General features: G+C 44.4%; 1 protein-coding gene across 1 annotated transcript in view; it reads left to right on the top strand.

Annotated features, from left to right (window-relative positions):
• The first annotated feature begins 264 nt into the window (after positions 1–264).
• LOC126473833 (ATP-dependent translocase ABCB1-like) overlaps positions 265–21,003 on the top strand; it is a 213,264-nt gene continuing 192,525 nt past the window's right edge. The window contains exon 1 of the mRNA XM_050101158.1: positions 265–426. The gene's annotated coding sequence lies outside the window, so the exon portion shown is untranslated. The remainder of the gene's footprint in view (positions 427–21,003) is intronic.

The following is a 21,003-nucleotide window of genomic DNA, read 5'->3' as shown; positions in this document are numbered from 1 at the left end:
AATTATGGCCTCGTGGGTGCGCTTTATCAGCAATATCAGCGGTCGACTCGGGAACAGAGACTAGGTGTGTCAGGGACTCGACACACGGACGGTGCTAACGTCGCTGTTGTGGCACATCAACTTACATTAAGTTGCGTAACACCTTCCGCCGCCCGCATCGCTAGTCCGGGGCGTTCCAGGAAATGGCGTTACCGTCACGTTGTGAGTCAGCCAGCGCTCAGAGCAGGCGAGCGGCCGTGATTACACAACGTGACGGCGGTCCGCTGTGTGCGGACGGACTCGCAAGGAAGTTCCGTCTGCCGATTCGCAGAATGCCAGAGGCGATCACCCACCTCACGGTTTTCACGGCCGAACAGTGTACGCCGCTCAGTCGTACCAGCTGCCGGCACTGGAACAGAAGCTCCCGAGAGCTGCACACAACGGCTGGTGAGTCTCTGGCTAAGCGTTCTCGTGCGCAGTAATACTGAGCAAGTCACTGTGTTGCACATGTTAGAGAGAACTTTCGATCGTTATCTGTCCTTCCCCTTCCTGTCTCACTCGTTAGTGGTTCAAAAATGGCTCTGAGCACTATGGGACTTAACTTCTAAGGTCATCATTCCCCTAGAACTTAGAACTACCTAAACCTAACTAACCTAAGGACATCACACACATCCATGCCCGAGGCAGGATTCGAACCTGTGACCGTAGCGGTCACGCGGTTCCAGACTGTAGCGCCTAGAACCGCTCGGCCACCCCGGCTGGCACTCGCTAGTGGAAAGGGAGAGTAATGGCTCCCTACACATCTCAGTACGTCTTCTAGTGTTTCTCAGTCGTTACCTTAGAGATATTAAAGTGATACAACAGAAACTCTGACACTATCTCTCGAATGTTGACCCCTTAAAGAAGCCGCGTTCTTTCCTACACTAACATACAAAGTGCGAGGTATCTAAGGCAGGCAACGCTAAATATACCCAGAAGGAATGTGGTTCCCACCTAGTCATACCAAAAAATTGGCGAATGTTTTCAAGTAATCAAGGCATGTTTCAACATTTATAACTGCCGAATTAAAGTACCTACCTATCCCGTTTTTAATGATACAATAAACTGTTTCCGTGACGCTGAAAAGAATTTCTAAACTCGATTTCAACAATGCGTGTGTTGCTTGATCGAATAGTGACAAAATTAATAGCGCCCGCCGCAATTCACTGTCACGCCTTAGGAAAAAAAAAAAAGTTCCACTGTACCCAATGTAAGCAGACTCATAATTCTCATAATTTAAGTTTGGTTCGTGTGTCTATTTGTGCGCTAGAACCACAACAGTCTTTTGTGTTTCACCTCAGCCGTAATCTGAAAGGTATCCTGGCCATGCCAGGATCTCATGATGTGTCTTTTTCAAAAATTACAAAAATTTTCAAGAAACTGGAAGTGTGAGACATAAAATCAGAAAACAGCAGCAAGGAAGGTAACTGCGAAGAAATATTGATCGACGAAAGAAGGAGATAAAAAAAGTTCAGGTAAAGACAGGAATACACAAACAAAAATCACTTAGGAGTGAAATAACATGTGAAATTCAGGGAAGGCGAGGCAAATGGCTGCAGGAAATGTGTGAAGAAATCGGAAAGACAAATGATCGACGGAAAGACTGATCCAGCATATAGAAAAATTAAAACAACGTTTGGTGAAATACAGCATTAAGGGATCAATGAGAATCCCACTGTTAAACGCAGAGGAGAGAGTGGTGGAGGGAGGGAGGAGATTAGTGTTTAACATTCCGTCGACAAGGAGTTGGTTAAGAGAGGGAGCACAGGCTCGGTATGGGGAAGGATGGAGAAGGAAATTGGCGTTGACTTTTTAAACGAACCACCCTGGCATTAGCCTTAAGCGATTTAGGGAAATCATGGAAAACCCAAAACTGGATGACCACAAGCGGGTTTGAAGGATGGAGTGGACAGGTGAACAAAGTACACCTAAGACCTATGTGAGGGGGATGAATTGTCTCACATGTGATAGAAGAAGAAACTGGAGTTGATGTGGAAGAGATAGGTAAACCAGTATTAGAATTTAAAAGAGTTTGGAAGACTTGAGATCAATTAAGCCAGAAGGGATAGATAATATTCCATCGGAATTTCTAAAGTCACTGGAGGAAGTGGGAACCAATGGGCTACTCTGGTTGGTGGGTAGAATCTATGAGAGACTCGACATACCACCAAAAAAATGGCTCTGAGTACTATGGGACTTAACATCTGTGGTCATCAGTCCCCTAGAACTTAGAACTACTTAAACCTAACTAACCCAAGGACATCACACACATCCATGCCCGAGGCAGGATTCGAACCTGCGACCGTAGCGGTCACGCGGTTCCAAACTGAAGCGCTTAGAAGCGCACGGCCACACCGGCCGGCGACATACCACCATACTTTCGGGAAAATAACATCTACACAATACCGAAGAGGGCTGATAGATACCAGAAATAACGCATGATCTAAGAGCTCATGCATTCAATTTGCTAGAAAGAACAATATACAGAATAATAAAAAAATAAAACTGATAATCTGTGAGATGATGATCAGGTTGTCTTTAGAAGAGATAAGGGCACTAGAGACAGATCTTAACGTTGCATCTGATAACCAAAGAAAGACTGAAGAAAAATCAAGAAACGTTTCTTAAGACTCTTCTACCCACAAACAGTGTTTCACAATGTCAAATGGTGCAAGATGTTCGAAATTCTGACAAAGATAGGAGAAAGCTATAGGGAAAGACGGTAATATACGAGAATCAAGAGAGACAGTGAGACTGGAAGACCAAGAGTGAAGTACTCGGATTAAAATTGGTGTAAGACAGGAATGCAGTCATTCGCCCCTACAGTTCAATCTGTACAGAGGAGAAGCAGTGATGGAAACGAATGAAAGGCTCAAGAGTCGGATTAAAATTCAGCTTGAAAAGATATCAGTGGTAAGATTCGCTGAGAAAATGAAAAGAATTACAAAAACGGCTCTAAGCACTATGGGACATAACATCTGAGGTCATCAGTCCCAAGAAGAATTACAGTATTTGTTGAAGTGAATCAGCTGTCTAATTATTACACAATATAGAGTCAACCGAAGTATGACGTAAGTAATGAGCAACAGTAGAAATAAGAAAGTCGAAAAGGTTAATATCAGAATTGATGATCACGAAGTAGACGAAGTTAAGGTATTCTGCTATCTTAGTAGCAAAATAATCCATGATAAATGAAACAAGGAGGACACAAAAAGCAAAGTAACACAGGTGAGAACTGCATTCCCTTCCAAGGCGAGTTTACTAATATGAAACTGACCTTAATTTGAGGAAGAAATTTCTGAGAATGTTCGTTTGGAGAACAGCATTGTATGGTAGTGAATCATGCACTGCGAAAAAATTGGAACAGACGAGAATCGAAGCGTTTGAGTTGCAGGGCTGCAGGCAAATGTTGAAAATTAGGTGGACTGATAACTTAAGACTGAGGAAGTTCTCCGCAGAATCGGTGAAGAAAGGATCATGTGGAAAGCATTGAAAAGAAGAAGGGACAGGACGATAGGACATGAGTTAAGAATTGGGGAATAGCTTCCATGGTACTAGATGGCTGTAGCGGGTAAGAACTGCAGAGAAAGACAGAGATTCGAATTCATACAACAAATAATTGAATATTTCGGGCAAGAGCTTACTGTGAGATGCAGATGTTGCTACAGTAGAGGAATTCGTTGTGGCCGCATCAAACCAGTGAGAAGACTGGTTACAATAAACATCCACGAGTCGATATGGGCTTGAATGTGCGAGTGAGGTGAGCCAAGGGAACATTCTGGGAATACTAAACACATTTTACTTTTTGGACATTTCACTCCATCCACAGCTTCAAGGTATAGACTTTCAAAATTGTTCACATTTCTCTGTACGACGTCTACTAAAACCGCAATGTGAAGCGGCGTTTCTATGAAAAATGTTGTTTACGAACAAATCAGCGTACACAGATAAGGAATTGTTTCCAGTATGCACTATTGCTCTAGAACTTTAATATATTTTCTCATTCCATTTTTAAATTGTGACATTCACTTTTTAATGACTGAAATTACAAAAACTACTCCAGAAAATTAAGGTTTTTTCCAAATATGGAAGTTTGTTCCTGAGTATAACATGGTCATGTACCTAGGAACAAATGTTCGATAGAAATTTAAAAACACTGCACTCGACAAATCTTGTCACTGCTGTATTTAACAGTCTATCTGTTAATTATTACTCTACTATACACCAGTAATCAGTTAGTGAAATAAAACTAAGCACAAGTATTATGTGAAACAGTTAAAATTTAAATACATTTAGAAAAACACTATGTCATCAAAAGTATCCGGACATCTGGCTAAAAATGACTTACAAGCCCTCCATCGCTAGTGTTGGAATTCAATACGGTGCTGGCCCACCCTTAGCCTTGATAACAACTTCCACTCTCGCAAGCATACGTTCAATCAGGTGCTGGAAGGTTTCTTGGGGAATGGCAGCCCATTCTTCACAGACTGCTGCACTGAGGAGAGGTATCGATGTCGGTTGGTGAGGCCTGGCACGAAGTCAGCCTTCCAAAACATTTTAAAGGTGTTCTATAGGATTCAGGTCAGCACTCTGTGCAGGCCAGTGCATTACGGGGATGCTACTGTCGTGTAGCCACTCAGCCACAGGCCGTGCATTACGAACAAGTGCTCGATCGTGTTGAAATATGCAATCGCCATCACCGAATTGTTCTTCAACAGTGGGAAGAAAGAAGGTGCTTGAAACATCTCCGGCCGGAGTGGCCGAGCTGTTCTAGGCACTTCAGTGTGGAACCGCGCGACCGCTACGGTCGCAGGTTCGAATCCTGCCTCGGGCATGGATGTGTGTGATGTCCTTAGGTTAGTTAGGTTTAAGTAGTTCTAAGATCTAAGGGACTGATGACCTCTTATGTTAAGTCCTATAGTGCTCAGAGCCATTTGAACCATTTTGCTTGAAACATCAGTGTAGGCCTGTGCTGTGATAGTGCCGCGCAAAACAACAAGAGGTGCAAGAACCTTCCATGAGAAACACGACCACACCATAACAACACCGCCTCCGAATTTTACTGTTGGCACTCACGTTGGCAGATGATGTTCACCATGCATTCGCCATACCCACACCATCGGATCGCCACATTGTGTAGCGTGTTTCGTCACTGTACACAACGTTTTTCCACTGTTCAATCGTCCAATGTTTAGCCACCTTACACCAAGCGAGGCTTCGTTTGGCATTAACCGGCGAGGTGTGTGGCTTATGAGCAACCGCTCGACCATGAAATCCAAGTTTTCTCACCTCCCGACTAACTGTCATAGTACTTCCAGTGGCCCCTGACGGAGTTTGGAATTCCTGCGTGATGGTCTGGCTAGATGTCTGCCTATTACGCATTACGACCCTCCTCAAATGTCGGCGGTCTCTGTCAGTCAACAGACGAGGCCGGTCTGTATGCTTTTGTGCTGTACGTGTCCCTTCACGTTTCCACTTCACTATCACATCGGAAACAGTGGACCTAGGGATGTTTAGGAGTGTGGAAATCTCAAGTACAGACGTACGATACAAATGACACCCAAGCGACGTTCGAAGCCCGTGAGTTCCGCGGAACCCCGCATTCTGCTCTCTACCGATGTCTAATGACTACTGAGGTCGCTGTTATGGCGTACCTGGCAGTAGGTGGCAGCACAATGCACCTAATATGAAAAACGTTTGTTTTTGGGGGTGTCCGGATACTTTTGACCACATAGTGTAGAAGCTGTTGTAAACTAAAACAAATTGCTCTTTTCGGTTCAAATGGCTCTAAGAACTATGGGACAACATCTGACATCATCAGTCCCCTAGACTTAGAACTAGTTAAGCCTAACTAACCTAAGGACATCACCCACATCCATGCCCGAGGCAGAATTCGAACCTGCAACCGTAGCAGCAGCGCGGTTCCGGACTGAATCGCCTAGAACCGCTCGGCCACAACGGCCGGCTCCCTTTTCAGGACAGGTAAAATATTTAAGGCATTGAATAAACTTACTTCTTTCGCAAGTATCGCATATTCGATGGTAAAAGACCTTGTGTTTCAAGGTACAAGATGGTGTATTGTCAACGAAGATTGTATTAACTGTCCACATATTATATGATAATTCTAAAAATATATAGCATTTTACTCACCGTAAAATTCGACGTAAAATACAACATTGTAGGTTACAACAAACAAAAGGAACTGTAGAAAACGGTGGAAGCTGGTTATGCCTGTTTCTAGTGCTCATTCCTTCATGTGATTGTAGAAGCAGTCATTACGCTGAAGTACCCAAAAAATCATTTGTTTCCCTCGGTACACAATCCTCTATGTACAATATTCAGTTGACGAGAAGAAAGTACAGAGTTATTGACTGTGTTACAAAAGACTGCTGACAATTACGTGGTTTCATAAGATAAGTAATTAAGTGGTATTGAAATGAATCGGGGAGAAAAGAGCTCTGTGACACAACTTGACTAAAAGTAGGATTAGGTTCACTGGACATGTCCTAAGGCATCAAGGAGTAGTGAATTTTGTATTGGATGGAAGTGTGGAAGTAAAAAGTACAGAGGGAGAGCAATGCTTGATCCCCGTACACAGTTTCAAGTGGATGTGTTGCACAGTAGCCACGCAGAGAGAATGAGGCTTGCACCGGACAGAACAGTGTCAGGAGCAGCGTCACACCAGTCTTCACTCTGAAGACCACAACAACAACAACAACACACTCAGATACTTGAAATGGGCACTCAGAGATGAATGTATTCCACTAAAATGTCTAAAGTTGGAGTAAAAGTTGCACAAAAGGAAAATGCAAAATTTTTCACACAGAGCCTGCGGAGGACATTCTCAAAACAGGAAGAACAGTCTAAATATTATGTTTGGCAAGAAATGAGAAGTACAAGACAATAAATGCACTAGAAATTTCCTATAAATGTTACTAACAGCTTAGAAGGAACATTTGCTTTTAATCAAGCAAAGGAAGAATCTGACTTCAGCAGTAAGTATTCCACAGGGGATCATTTGTGAGTCGGGAGTTAAATTATAGAACAGAGCAACGAGCATGACTTACCACTTTGTCTACAACTGAGAAATATTTTAACTCGGTTTCAGCAAAACCTTTACTAACAGCCCTTTGGAGACAGGGATTGATTCACCCTGTGCTAGCTTACAGTGGAATGCGTCAATACTACAATCTGGTATACTATGAGTAAGAACACGAATTAGCCGAAAGTACTTAATTATATTCATTTTGCAGATGAGATTGCACTTCTTGCTTCAACAACGGAGTAAATTTAAAACTACGCAATGAAAATCGATAATATTAAGACTGATATGATGTGTAGTAATGATATCAAAATGAAAATACCACAGATTAACAACTAATTAATAGAACCAGTTGTTAGGTTTTTATGTTTTAGTAGAGTTGAAGGCAACAACTAGGTGACCAATACCGAAAATAAACAGAGTACTAAAAGTGGCCGAGAGCGTTCTGATAAACTGTATAGGGTTTTCTTGTAATGAGATTCCATTGCGCCTCAAAAGGAAAGTTATCATCGATCAGTCTGTATTAGCAGTTTTGAGGTGTGACGGTTAGATACTAAACTTTAATGTGAAAACCTTTCACAAATTGAGGATTGCTCATCAGAAAATAATAGAGCATGTCACAAATTACTAAACGAAAAGAAAGAAATTGATCAGTTAGCAGGCTATAGTAGAAGACGAAATTTGTTTTTTTAATTAAAAATCTGTTGAAACGGACGGGATAAAATCTGTCAAAGTGGACGGGATTTGCATCGAAACAAATGGATGAACAAAGTAAGTTCTTTTCATAAATCAAAGAGACAAGATACCGAAATTGGCCTCTTAAAAGGTGGTTAAATGGCATTATAGAGTTTCAGGATGAACGTCAGTGCATATGACTTAAGACTGTATTGCTCGAAACAGTCTGGTGAAGGGTTTAACACATGACCAACGGCTGGTTTTAATGTGGTGATGAATTAAGGGATGCACAACAAACAAAAGTGAGAATAATCAGACGGTAATTTAAGCTCCAAACCCTGTACACACGAGGCCGGTGTCATAGTTAATGTGCCGCTTCGTTAACTGTCGTCCACGAAGTCTTGTTTTCTCCTGGTAGCAGTAACGGTTAGAAGACCCCCGCCACCGTTAGCTGGATTCTCAGTTGTAATCTAATCTGAGGCGTCCCCAGATGGCGTCCCTCTGCTGTTATCTTTGTTATCTTCTGATGTTCGCCTATGCCGCTGTTCCAAGAAAACCTTGCCATCTCCATAAGGGCACCATACTTTTCTTATCTCCCCTTTCTCTGCCACAAAGGAACTGTGTGGTACGCTTTGTCACGAAATATTTCTGCCATTCAGTTTTGGTCATTCCTACTGATTTAATAACATCATAGCTATTCTAACACACAGCGTAATTTGCTTTGTCGACCTCGATAGAATCGCACAAAACTTTTCGTCAGCAAAAAGCTATGACGGTGGGTCGCGTTGTTCAGTCGGTTAAAGATTTTGGCACAAAAGGCGAGGACTCGGGTTCGAGCTCTGGGCCGACACACAGCAATTATCGGACTGGATATTTCAGAACAGCGAACACCTCTGGTAAGCAGCGGCAATATACATTCTGACAACCATAGAAGAAGCAGTTATGGAAATAAAAGTGCGGCTAAACAGTGGAATTAAAATTCAAGCTGAAAAGTTATCAATAATAACATGTGCTGGCGAAATTGCTATCTCTAGTAAAGGTGAATTGCAATTAACGGACAAGGCAACTGTTCAAAACATTTTCGTCAACGATGTAAGAACAATGGACTGATCATGAAATTTCTGTCCGCATAACGGTTTCTTCTGACAGAAATCTGTTTTTTATAGATTATGTTTAGTTCAATATCAGTTTCAGCACTTTCAGTCATCCTCAGTCCTTCGTAAACATGTTCATGGATTTTCAAAGTGTACAGTCCATCTACATTTATATCGAACGTGCTCAGCATGGCATTAACTCAGTTTATCGCGGAATTTTCTGTGAAGAAGCATCTTTTCTTTTCTTTTTTCCGTCTTCTGACTGGTTTAATGCAGCCTGACACAAATTCTTCCCCTGCGCCAAGGTTTGGATCTCAGGGTAGTTCTTGCGGCCAACTTCCTCATTTATTTGCTGGATGTTTTCCAATTTCTGTCTTCCTTTATAGTTATAGGCACCACAGCTGCCTCTAGTACCATGGGAGCTGACATCTTAACATATGTACTAAACTCCTGTCCCTTCTTTTTGCCGGTGTTTTCTATGTGTTTCTTCCTTATCAGATTCTGAGGAGAAACTCATCCCTTACCTTATCAGCCCACTTGATTTCAACCCTATTCTGTGGCACTACATCTCAACCACTTCGATTTTCATCTTTTCCGGTTTTCCACAGTCCATCATAATCACCATAAAATGCTGTGCTCCAAATGTTCATTCTCACTACTTTGCCATCAGCAATACTGATGTCAAGTTTCTCGCTGTTCCCATTTTTGCTCTATCTCATTACTTGCGGCTTTCTTCGTCTTACTCTTATTCCATATTCTCCATTCATTAGACTGTTCATTCCATTCAACAGATACTGTAAGTCTAATTCACCTTTATTAAGGATAGCAATTTCACCAGCAACTCTTGTCAGAGATATCCTTTTACCCTGAATTTTAATCCCACTGTTTAACCATTCTTTTATTTCCGTCACTGCTTCTTTGATGTTCAGAGTGAACAGCAGAGGCGAGCACTGCATCCCTGTCTTACCCACATTTTAATCCGACCACTTTTTTCTTGGTCATCCTCTCTTATTGTTCCGTCTGGTTAATTCACCTTCACTGAAGATAGTACCTTATCATTGATATCCTTTCAGCCTGAATTTTAGTCCCACTCTTCAACCGTTCTTTTATTTCCGCCATTGCTCCTTCGATGTACAGATGGAACAGTAGGGGTGGAGACTGCATCCCTCTCTCACTCACATTTTATCCGAGCACTTCGTTCTTGGTTCCTTTTCCTTCTTGGTTCTTGCAGATATTGTTTATTACTCGTCTTTCCCTGTAGATTACTCCTACTTCCCTCAGAAATTTCAACACCTTGCAGCATTTTATATTGTCCAACGCTTTTTGCAGTAATCCTATGAATGATTCTCGATTTTTCTTTACTCTTGCTTCCTTTATCAAGTACAACGTTAGAACTGGCGCCCAAGCGCCTTTACTTTCTATAAGAACAAACTGATCGCCATCGAAGTGATCCTCCATTCTTCTGTACATTATTCTTGTCGGCAACTTGGATTTATGCGCTGTTAAGATGTGTGTACGATAGTTCTCGCACGTATCTGCTCTTGTTATCTTGGGAGTAAAACAGATGACATATTTCCGAAAATCGCAGGGTATGCTGCCAGTCTCATACATTCTACACATAAACTCAAGATTTTAAAAATTTCGATGTAATGTTATCTACACTCCTGGAAATGGAAAAAAGAACACATTGACACCGGTGTGTCAGACCCACCATACTTGTTCCGGACACTGCGAGAGGGCTGTACAAGCAATGATCACACGCACGGCACAGCGGACACACCAGGAACCGCGGTGTTGGCCGTCGAATGGCGCTAGCTGCGCAGCATTTGTGCACCGCCGCCGTCAGTGTCAGCCAGTTTGCCGTCGCATACGGAGCTCCATCGCAGTCTTTAACACTGGTAGTATGCCGCGACAGCGTGGACGTGAACCGTATGTGCAGTTGACGGACTTTGAGCGAGGGCGTATAGTGGGCAGGCGGGAGGCCGGGTGGACGTACCGCCGAATTGTTCAACACGTGGGGCGTGAGGTCTCCACAGTACATCGATGTTGTCGCCAGTGGTCGGCGGAAGGTGCACGTGCCCGTCGACCTGGGACCGGACCGCAGCGACGCACGGATGCACGCCAAGACCGTAGGATCCTACGCAGTGCCGTAGGGGACCGCACCGCCACTTCCCAGCAAATTAGGGACACTGTTGCTCCTGGGACCATTCGCAACCGTCTCCATGAAGCTGGGCTACGGTCCCGCACACCGTTAGGCCGTCTTCCGCTCACGCCCCAACATCGTGCAGCCCGCCTCCAGTGGTGTCGCGACAGGCGTGAATGGAGGGACGAATGGAGACGTGTCGTCTTCAGCGATGAGAGTCGCTTCTGCCTTGGTGCCAATGATGGTCGTATGCGTGTTTGGCGCCGTGCAGGTGAGCGCCACAATCAGGACTGCATACGACCGAGGCACACAGGGCCAACACCCGGCATCATGGTGTGGGGAGCGATCTCCTACACTGGCCGTACACTACTGGTGATCGTCGAGGGGACACTGAATAGTGCACGGTACATCCAAACCGTCATCGAACCCATCGTTCTACCATTCCTAGACCGGCAAGGGAACTTGCTGTTCCAACAGGACAATGCACGTCCGCATGTATCCCGTGCCACCCAAAGTGCTCTAGAAGGTGTAAGTCAACTACCCTGGCCAGCGAGATCTCCGGATCTGTCCCCCATTGAGCATGTTTGGGACTGGATGAAGCGTCGTCTCACGCGGTCTGCACGTCCAGCACGAACGCTGGTCCAACTGAGGCGCCAGGTGGAAATGGCATGGCAAGCCGTTCCACAGGACTACATCCAGCATCTCTACGATCGTCTCCATGGGAGAATAGCAGCCTGCATTGCTGCGAAAGGTGGATATACACTGTACTAGTGCCGACATTGTGCATGCTCTGTTGCCTGTGTCTATGTGCCTGTGGTTCTGTCAGTGTGATCATGTGATGTTTCTGACCCCAGGAATGTGTCAATAAAGTTTCCCCTTCCTGGGACAATGAATTCACGGTGTTCTTATTTCAGTTTCCAGGAGTGTATCTCTTCTGCCTTATATCAAGCCTTCCAAAGATAATTCAAATTCTAGCACTAATCTTGGATCGCGTATCTTTTCCATGTCGACTCTAATTTCTTCTATCACGTTATCGGACAATTCATTTCACCTCCTCCCCATAACAGAGAACTACAGTGGACATTTTCCATCTATCCGCTCACTCCTATGTGTTTAACAGTGGAATTCCCATTGCACTCTTAATGTTGCTGCTCTTGCCTTTACTGTCACAATGGTTCTCTTCATTTTTTTTATGCTGAGTAATCGTTTAGAAAACAGCAACAAAGGTTTGTGTCGTATACTGGAAAAAGTTAATTGAACGCGTACAGATATACAATATATGCAATGGCTGGACTATTTTGGTAACCAAGCGCAGCACTGGCAAAAAGGGCATTTACGGTCAAGAGAAGTCTACTAATATCAAACATAGGCCTTATTGTGAGAAAGAAATTTCTGAGAATGTATGTTTGCAACACAGTGAAATATCGACTGTGGGGAAACCAGAATAGAAGAGAATCGAAGCATTTGAGATGTGATGCTACAGACGAATGTGGACTGATACGGTAAGGAACGAGGAGGTCCTGGCGAGAAGAAGGGACAGGATGATAGGACATGTATTAAGACATCATGGAATATCTTTGAAGAATACTCAGTATTGTAGAACACTCAGTATAATGTCTTTTACTGAAACTGAACTACACTTCTCGAACAATCACTATATACACACAAAGAAAACAAATAACCAGTAGACGACTATTCATGAAGAGCGTCGGTGAGGTCCGTCGGAGCTGGTCCTAGCTCGGCGAGGAACTGGCTATACTGCAGCTGCGCTGGCCTTATAAAGCCGGCGGAGGTCGGTGGAGTACTCCAACTTCCCTGTTTCTGTGAGGCGATCTCTGCAGAATAAGGTTCGCATTAGTGACTAGCAAGTTCTGTTTATTTTGACGAATTGTTTTCCTCTTGGTTGCGCCTGCAAGTGCTTGTGTATTTTATATGGTACACAGGGGTGTCTTGAGAGTAGTCTGCCTGGCAGGGGCCGTCTGTAGCAGACGTAACAAACTTCCATGGTAATAGAGGGAGCTGTAAAGGGTAAAAGCTCTAGAAAGTTTAGAGGAATACAAAGATTGGACTACTTCAAGAAAATAATTGATGAAGTAGGTTACATGTGCTACTCAGAGATGAAGAGGTTGGCACAGGAGAGGAATTCGTGGCGGGATGCATCAAACCAGTCATAAGACTGATGACTCAAAAGAAACAAAAGCGCAGTCCAAGTCAGTAATAAAGTACGTTAGTAAAGATAGACGAACAAAAAAATCTTAATTTGCTACGAAGATGATGCACGATTTCTTGAGACAGTATAATTGTGTTGTGCACTCCTGAGAATATTTCGTACGTGACCGGTACAATAACTGATGGGACAGAAGAAGTGATTTCAGAAAGGATGTGAGACGAGTGCCGATGTGGATTAAGATACAGGAGGTACAAACTAGGAAAAATTACAAGTAAAGAAATTTTACTTACGGTACATATTCAGCATGGATTGAACCATAATTTTGTAACTAATTTGCGAGAATACAGGTTGCAAAATTTCGTTCACATGACTGACACCTCTGAAGACATTAGAGTAATGTCTGTCTTAACAGACCGTGCCTTAAAACGATACTATTCTTATATGCACTCTGTCCTTAACTATGGAATAACTTTTGGGCCATCCATTACACAGAACACTGACAGACTTTTCAAATTGTAGCAAAGGACCATAAGAATAATAAAGAAGATTAACAAACAAGTTCGCTGTAAAGATCTGTACAAAGTTATGACTCTAAGAGCACCGTTTTAGTATGTATACTAACTTTGTATGCACATATAGAACATCAGTACTTATTACACTAACAGCAGTATTCATAATCATTAAACAGAGTCCATACTTAAATTATATTTACCGAGAAAAAATAAAAGTCGTACACCATTTTCTAGCAAGGAATAAAAATTGTACAATAAATTTACCAAGTAACTTAAAGATAAAACTAAAATACATACCTTTAAAAAATCTGTTCAATTCTGACATGTACATGTTACACACTCAAGGGTAGCATTGAAAGCAGAGTGTAGAGATGGGTAGAAGGTAGAATAAAATATCAATAAACATCTCAGTCACTGAACATAATCATGTGGAAAAGTAGAACACCTTGCAGTGAAATCTAACGTAAGAAACATGTGGTGCACAATGTACTATTCTCATTCCGTTTTCCTGAGATCAACAGGTCGTTCACTTTTGGTAAGATGCTAGCTGAGTTTTTTCTAAACACATGTAGGAAAACATGAATATCATGAAACAAAAGGGACGAAGTGCGTCCATGGTCTACCGTCAGTCACAAGCATATGAGCACTTTGTGCATTGCAGTGTACGCAGTGCAGTTTGTACAGTGCAACTACACAAATTAAACTCGAAAAATGAATGCAGAGTGACCAGAATGAGATTTTCACTCTGCAGCGGAGTGTGCGCTGATATGAAACTTACTGGCAGATTAAAACAGTGTGCCCGACCGAGACTCGAACTCGGGACCTTTGCCTTTCGCGGGCAAGTGCTCTACCATCTGAGCAACCTTAGCACGACTCACGCCCGGTACTCACTGCTTTACTTCTGCCAGTATCTCGTCTCCTACCTTCCAAACTTTACAGAAGCTCTCCTGCGAACCTTGCAAAACTAGCACTCCTGAAAGAAAGGATACTGTGGAGACATGGCTTAGCCACAGCCTGGGGGATGTTTCCAGAATGAGATTGTCACTGTGCAGCGGAGTGTGCGCTGATATGAAACTTACTGGCAGATTAAAACAGTGTGCCCGACCGAGACTCGAACTCAGGACCTTTGCCTTTCGCGGGCAACTGCTCTAACATCTGAGCAACCGAACGACGTCTCACGCCCGGTACTCACAGCTTTACTTCTGCCAGTATCTCGTCTCCTACATTCGAAACTTTACAGAAGCTCTCCTGCGAACCTTGCAGAACTAGCACTCCTGAAAGAAAGGATACTGTGGAGACATGGCTTAGCCACAGCCTCGGGGATGTTTCCAGAATGAGATTTTCAATCTGCAGCGGAATGTGCGCTGATATGAAACTTCCTGGCAAATTAAAACTGTGTGCCCGACCGAGAACCGAACTCGGGACATTTGCCTTTCGTGGGGAAGTGCTCTACCATCTGAGCAACCTTAGCACGACTCACGCCCGCTACTCACAGCTTTACTTCTGCCAGTATCTCGTCTCCTACCTTCCAAACTTTACAGAAGCTCTCCTGCGAACGTTGCGGAACTAGCACTCCTGAAAGAAAGGATACTGTGGAGACATGGCTTAGCCACAGCCTGGGGGATGTTTCCAGAATGAGATTATCACTCTGCAGCGGAGTGTGCGCTGATATGAAACTTCCTGGCATTTTAAAACTGTGTGCCCGACCGAGACCCGAACTCGGGATCTTTGCCTTTCGCGGGCAAGTGCTTTACCATCTGAGCAACCGAAGCACGACACACGCCCGGTACTCACAGCTTCACTTCTGCCAGTATCTCGTCTCCTACCTTCGAAACTTTACAGAAGCTCTCCTGTGAACCTTGCAGAACTAGCACTCCTGAATGAAAGGATACTGTGGAGACATGGCTTAGCCACAGCGTGGGGGATGTTTCCAGAATGAGATTTCCACTCTGCAGCGGAGTGTGCGCTGATATGAAACTTCCTGGCATATTAAAACTGTGTGCCGACCGAAACTCGAACTCGGGACCTTTGCCTTTCGCGGGCAAGTGCTCTACCATCTGAGCAACCGAAGGACGACTCACGCCCGGTACTCACAGCATTACGTCTGCCAGTATCTCGTTTCCTACCTTCCAAACTTTACAGAAGCTCTCCTGCGACCCTTGCAGAACTAGCACTCCTGAAAGAAAGGATACTGTGGAGACATGGCTTAGCCACAGCCTGAGGGATGTTTCCAGAATGAGATTTTCACTCTGCAGCGGAGTGAGCCCTGATATGAAACTTCCTGGCAGATAACAACAGTGTGTCCGACCGAGACTCGAACTCGGGATCTTTGCCTTTCGCAGGCAAGTGCTCCACCATCTGAGCAACCAAAGGACGTCTCACGCCCGGTACTCATAGCTTTACTTCTGCCAGTATCTCGTCTCCTACCTTCCAAACTTTACAGAAGCTCTCCTGCGAACCTTGAAGAACTAGCACTCCTGAAAGAAAGGATACTGTGGAGACATGGCTTAGCCACAGCCTGGGGGATGTTTCCAGAATGAGATTTCCACTCTGCAGCGGAGTGTGCGCTGATATGAAACTTCCTGCCATATTAAAACTGTGTGCCGACCGAAACTCGAACTCGGGACCTTTGCCTTTCGCGGGCAAGTGCTTTACCATATGAGCAACCGAAGGACGACTCACGCTTGGTACTCACAGCTTTACTTCTGCCAGTATCTCGTCTCCTACCTTCCAAACTTTACAGAAGCTCTCCTGCGAACCTTGCAGAACTAGCACTCCTGAAAGAAAGGATACTGTGGAGACATGGCTTAGCCACAGCCTGGGAGATGTTTCCAGAATGAGATTTTCACTCTGCAGCGGAGTGAGCCCTGATATGAAACTTCCTGGCAGATTAAAACAGTGTGCCCGACCGAGACACGAACTCGGGATCTTTGCCATTCGCGGGCAAGTGCTCTACCATCTGAGCAACCGAAGGACGTCTCACGCTTGGTACTCACAGCTTTACTTCTGCCAGTATCTCGTCTCCTACCTTCCAAACTTTACAGAAGCTCTCCTGCGAACCTTGCAGAACTATCACTCCTGAAAGAAAGGATACTGTGGAGACATGGCTTAGCCACAGCCAGGGGGATGTTTCCAGAATGAGATTTTCAATCTGCAGCGGAGTGTGCGCTGATATGAAACTTCCTGGCAGATTAAAACTGTGTGCCCGACCGAGACTCGAACTCGGGATCTTTGCCTTTCGCGGGCAAGTGCTCTACCATCTGAGCGACCGAAGCACGACACACGCCCGGTACTCGCAGCTTTACTTCTGCCAGTAGCTCGTCTCCTGTGAACCTTGCAGAACTAGCACTCCTGAAAGAAAGGATACTGTGGAGACATGGCTTAGCCGCAGCCTGGGGGATGTTTCCAGAATGAGATTTCCACTCTGCAGCGGAGTGTGCGCTTATAGGAAACTTCCTGGCAGATTAAAACTGTGTGCCCGACCGAAACTCGAACTCGGGACCTTTGCCTTTCGCGGGCAAGTGCTCTACCATCTGAGCAACCGAAGCACGACTCACGCCTCGTACTCACAGCTTTTTTTCTGCCACTATCTCGTCTCCTACCTCCGGAGCAGGAAAAGTTTATGAGCAATAAGACGTCACACGAAGACAAAGTCCATAATGCTTCATCCCCACCTAAATTCGAAAGTAACCACACGGGTTCCCTAACACTTCTTTCCAGACATATAAGTATCCCGCTTGTAAGTTATCCCACAACCCCGTAATACTAACAGGCCGTATATGGCTCCAAACCAAGCGCAGCTCAGAATTATTCACAGATGTTAGTGTGTTTTTCTCCAGAGGAGCGCGTTTCTCTTCACTGGACATCCACACCTTTTGTTCACTGTCAATGGTAAATCCACCAGAGTTGTAAAAATTATTTATTTCTAAAAAGGGATGCATTAGCCAGTTTCAGGATTCATGTTCCATCTTCAGGGGCATGTGCAAAATTACAAAAAAAAAATAGTAATACGTATTCCTATGGTTCATCTTCTCAAAGATAGACAGAACAAACAAAAATTCTTAAAAAAAGCTTTATACATACATTAAAATGTGCGTCCACAAAGGTCTCATAACTGAGATTAAAATTTGCATAAATAGTGCATTTTTAGTACATGACATGCACAGGACCCCCTGCACTCTAATTTCAAAATTTTCGCTTAACACCAGTAATAGCATTACTAAAACCTGAAACCAACAACAGCATTACTAAAATCCTAAGCCACAGTTTCACTCATTCACAAATTTAAAAGGACATTAATATTGGACAAAAGGATCATGAAGATACCAAACAAACATGAACGTAACTTGCAAAAATCGGCGAAATGGATCTTGCTGCTGCCTCTTCTGTCAACGGCGTGATACATTTGCTCTCATCTAACTGTTGTTACTTGTTCGAGCTTTTCTATTTACTATCCTCACAGATAACAAGTAGTTACCGTACCCAGGATTCATCTGAAAAGAAGATACTATATGATAAACCTTCTGGTGCACAGTAAGATACGTAAAAATAACCCGTGAGGTGCGATGACGCAACTATCATTCCACAGTTAGGTGAAAATGATTTGATATCCAAAATGTACTATAACCTAGTCCTCGTATTACCGTACTATTACTGTATGCGCGCACCACAGCATATGCACTAACATGATAGGCAAGCAACAACCAACAATGTCTGTTCCGTTATGTGTGTTCTAAAATGCTTAGAGGACCACAAGGCAAAAAGCATATATACCACCCATGAGTTTGCGGCAAAGCAGTGATAACAAGCACCGAATGACGTCAGTTCAGAGTAGCAAATTTCCTTCCGCACGGAATTACTCAGAAGGCCTACCACATAACAGTCCATTGACACGGCCCATCTGTACCACAGAACAGAAAGCTACACCCATATACCACATTCCATGAGAAGAACCATACCATCATTTCCATGCTACTTAGCCTCGTTCCTCTCTGAACGCAGTGACTCAAAATCTCCATAGACTTAACTACAGTAGTCACTGCATGTTTCAACATAAATCACGGAGCACTGACTGCCTTAGCACCACACACACATTCGCCTACGTACAGCCCCATATACTGGCCGCACTTGCTTGTTGTCGCTCCATGGTCCATGGTCCCCTCAAGTAACAACCATCCTCACTGCCACCATCGCAGACACGTCACATAACTTACTACCTGGTGATTTCTGAATGGTCATAACTGGACCATTAAGTAGACTATGCCTGGCAGCATAGACTAACCTCTTTGTGTCCACACATTAATACCTCAGCACATCACCTGCTGCCCAGGGGAACATTAGCATTAATAGCTTGCCCATACCACAAATAGCTGAAGGCACTAACCAAACTGAAAACGTACTACTCCTAATAGCTACAATCATTAAAAATCTTTCATCGTCTCAACTTGTCTGTGACCATGTAGTTGTATGATGGCACCTGTGGTCTTCGTGGCAGTATTCCTTCGGCAGGGCAACGGCTAGAACGTTTTGTTTGCGCCCCGTCCGCGGTCTAGACCAATGTGTACAGTCTGTTTACATCTTCACCGCCGCTTAGTGGTACAACTGTTGACAGACGTGCCATGGTTCAAGTGTATTGAACATCTGAGATCAAGTTTAGTTTTCAATCGGACTATGCACGACCCACAGCATTTGAAATCGAATGCCTCCTTCACGATGAAGTTCACCTTGACCGCAAGGACATAGTAGACATTTCTGTCACCACTAGCGTCGCACATGTCAAAATGATAAGCGACGCCGTCTGACATGACGCAGTGTCCAGATATGCCAGCGGCCTCAAGTTCAAACACGCCGATAGACACTTCGGAGTGCGTTACTTTTTACAAAAGAAGTTGTTCCTCTTTTTCAGTGCACAATGGATGAGATCGTCCTTGGCGGCGACTTTAACAGTGTGCTAGCGCCAAAGGACCAGTTCGCGCGACTGGAGAACAAGGGGAACTTCTTAGATGGTGGATGCTTGAGACCATCTAAGAGGAGATCGTCCTGGGTTCACCCACTGCAAAAGCCATTCATCCAGCTGCATTGACATGATATATGTCTCTCGTCTCCTTACACCCCGTTGCAGAGCTGTGGCTAGCTGCATTTACAGACCATATCGCCGACATAAGCGCTGTCGCTCTCCACCTCCAGCAGGTGTGGTGAAGCCAAAGCCCCTGGATGCTTACTCTGCTCAGCTCACTTTCCCCGGTTCTAAACTCGCCATCGTGGTTGCCTGGCAGTCACTCATTCGCCGAATAGGAGCATATAACACAACACTAGAGTGGTGGTTTGCTTATGCCAAACCGATCATCCGGCACTGACTGCATACTGCCTCATGGGACCGGCAGTCACTCGGCTTCTACTACACCGTCTCGCGTGACTACACTTCTATGCTGCCCTCACCAGAGAGAAGAAGTGGTAAACAGGGCATAACGATAGATAGTGGCATAGGTGTGCCGACAGGTAGAGAGTCCGATCCTTCACACACTGATGCCTAATAAGCTTACGGTGGACCAGTCGCCCATGTATCATATTAGCAGAGAACGCTCACAATGGCAACGAACGCTGATTCGTGTAACTGATGTGGATGATGAGCAGCACTTTTCTACACAGCGTGACATCAGTACAGCCTTCTGCAATCACTACACCGCTCTCTGCTTGGCTCAAGACTACAACCAGCTGACAGTGATGAAAGTCACACAGCAGATCTATGGTATGTTAACCCCTGGCATGGCTGACGCCTTGATGACAGACGTTACTGTGAAAGAAGTGCTTGATGACATCAGTAAAGGCGAGACCCATACATAACCGGGCTTGGACGGATTCCCTTTGGAGTTCTATCGCATGTTACAGTGTTTTCTTGCACCGCATTGGCTATCCATTTGTCAAGACCTGCTGTCACCAGAGACGTCAATTCCCGCTACAAACATTGAAGGTATGATCATCCCCAACACAAAACCAAAAGACGGAGCACAAATTCACGATCTACCCTTAACACTGCTTCATTATTACATGAAAATATTCACTCACCACTTGGCGGCACGAATCCGGTCGACGCTGTGTAGCCCCATGTTAGACGTCTAAGCGTCGTTAGGAGGACCAAATAATATCCAACCTGCTGTGCAGATATCGTGATATGATATCCTTGGCGAATACAGACAAATTACCAGGTGCTCTGGCATCTCTGGACTTTAGCGAGGCCTTCGACCTAGTCGACCACACTTACTTGACGTACACTCTTCTGAACGTGGAATATCGGCAGCCCTTCATTACCATGGTCATACGCCTCTTTTGAAGGGCGACCTCCAGAGACC

This window comes from Schistocerca serialis, chromosome 4, assembly GCF_023864345.2.
Source record: "Schistocerca serialis cubense isolate TAMUIC-IGC-003099 chromosome 4, iqSchSeri2.2, whole genome shotgun sequence".
In the NCBI taxonomy this organism is placed as follows: Eukaryota; Metazoa; Arthropoda; class Insecta; order Orthoptera; family Acrididae; genus Schistocerca; species Schistocerca serialis.
This window is presented reverse-complemented; position numbering and strand designations above follow the sequence as displayed.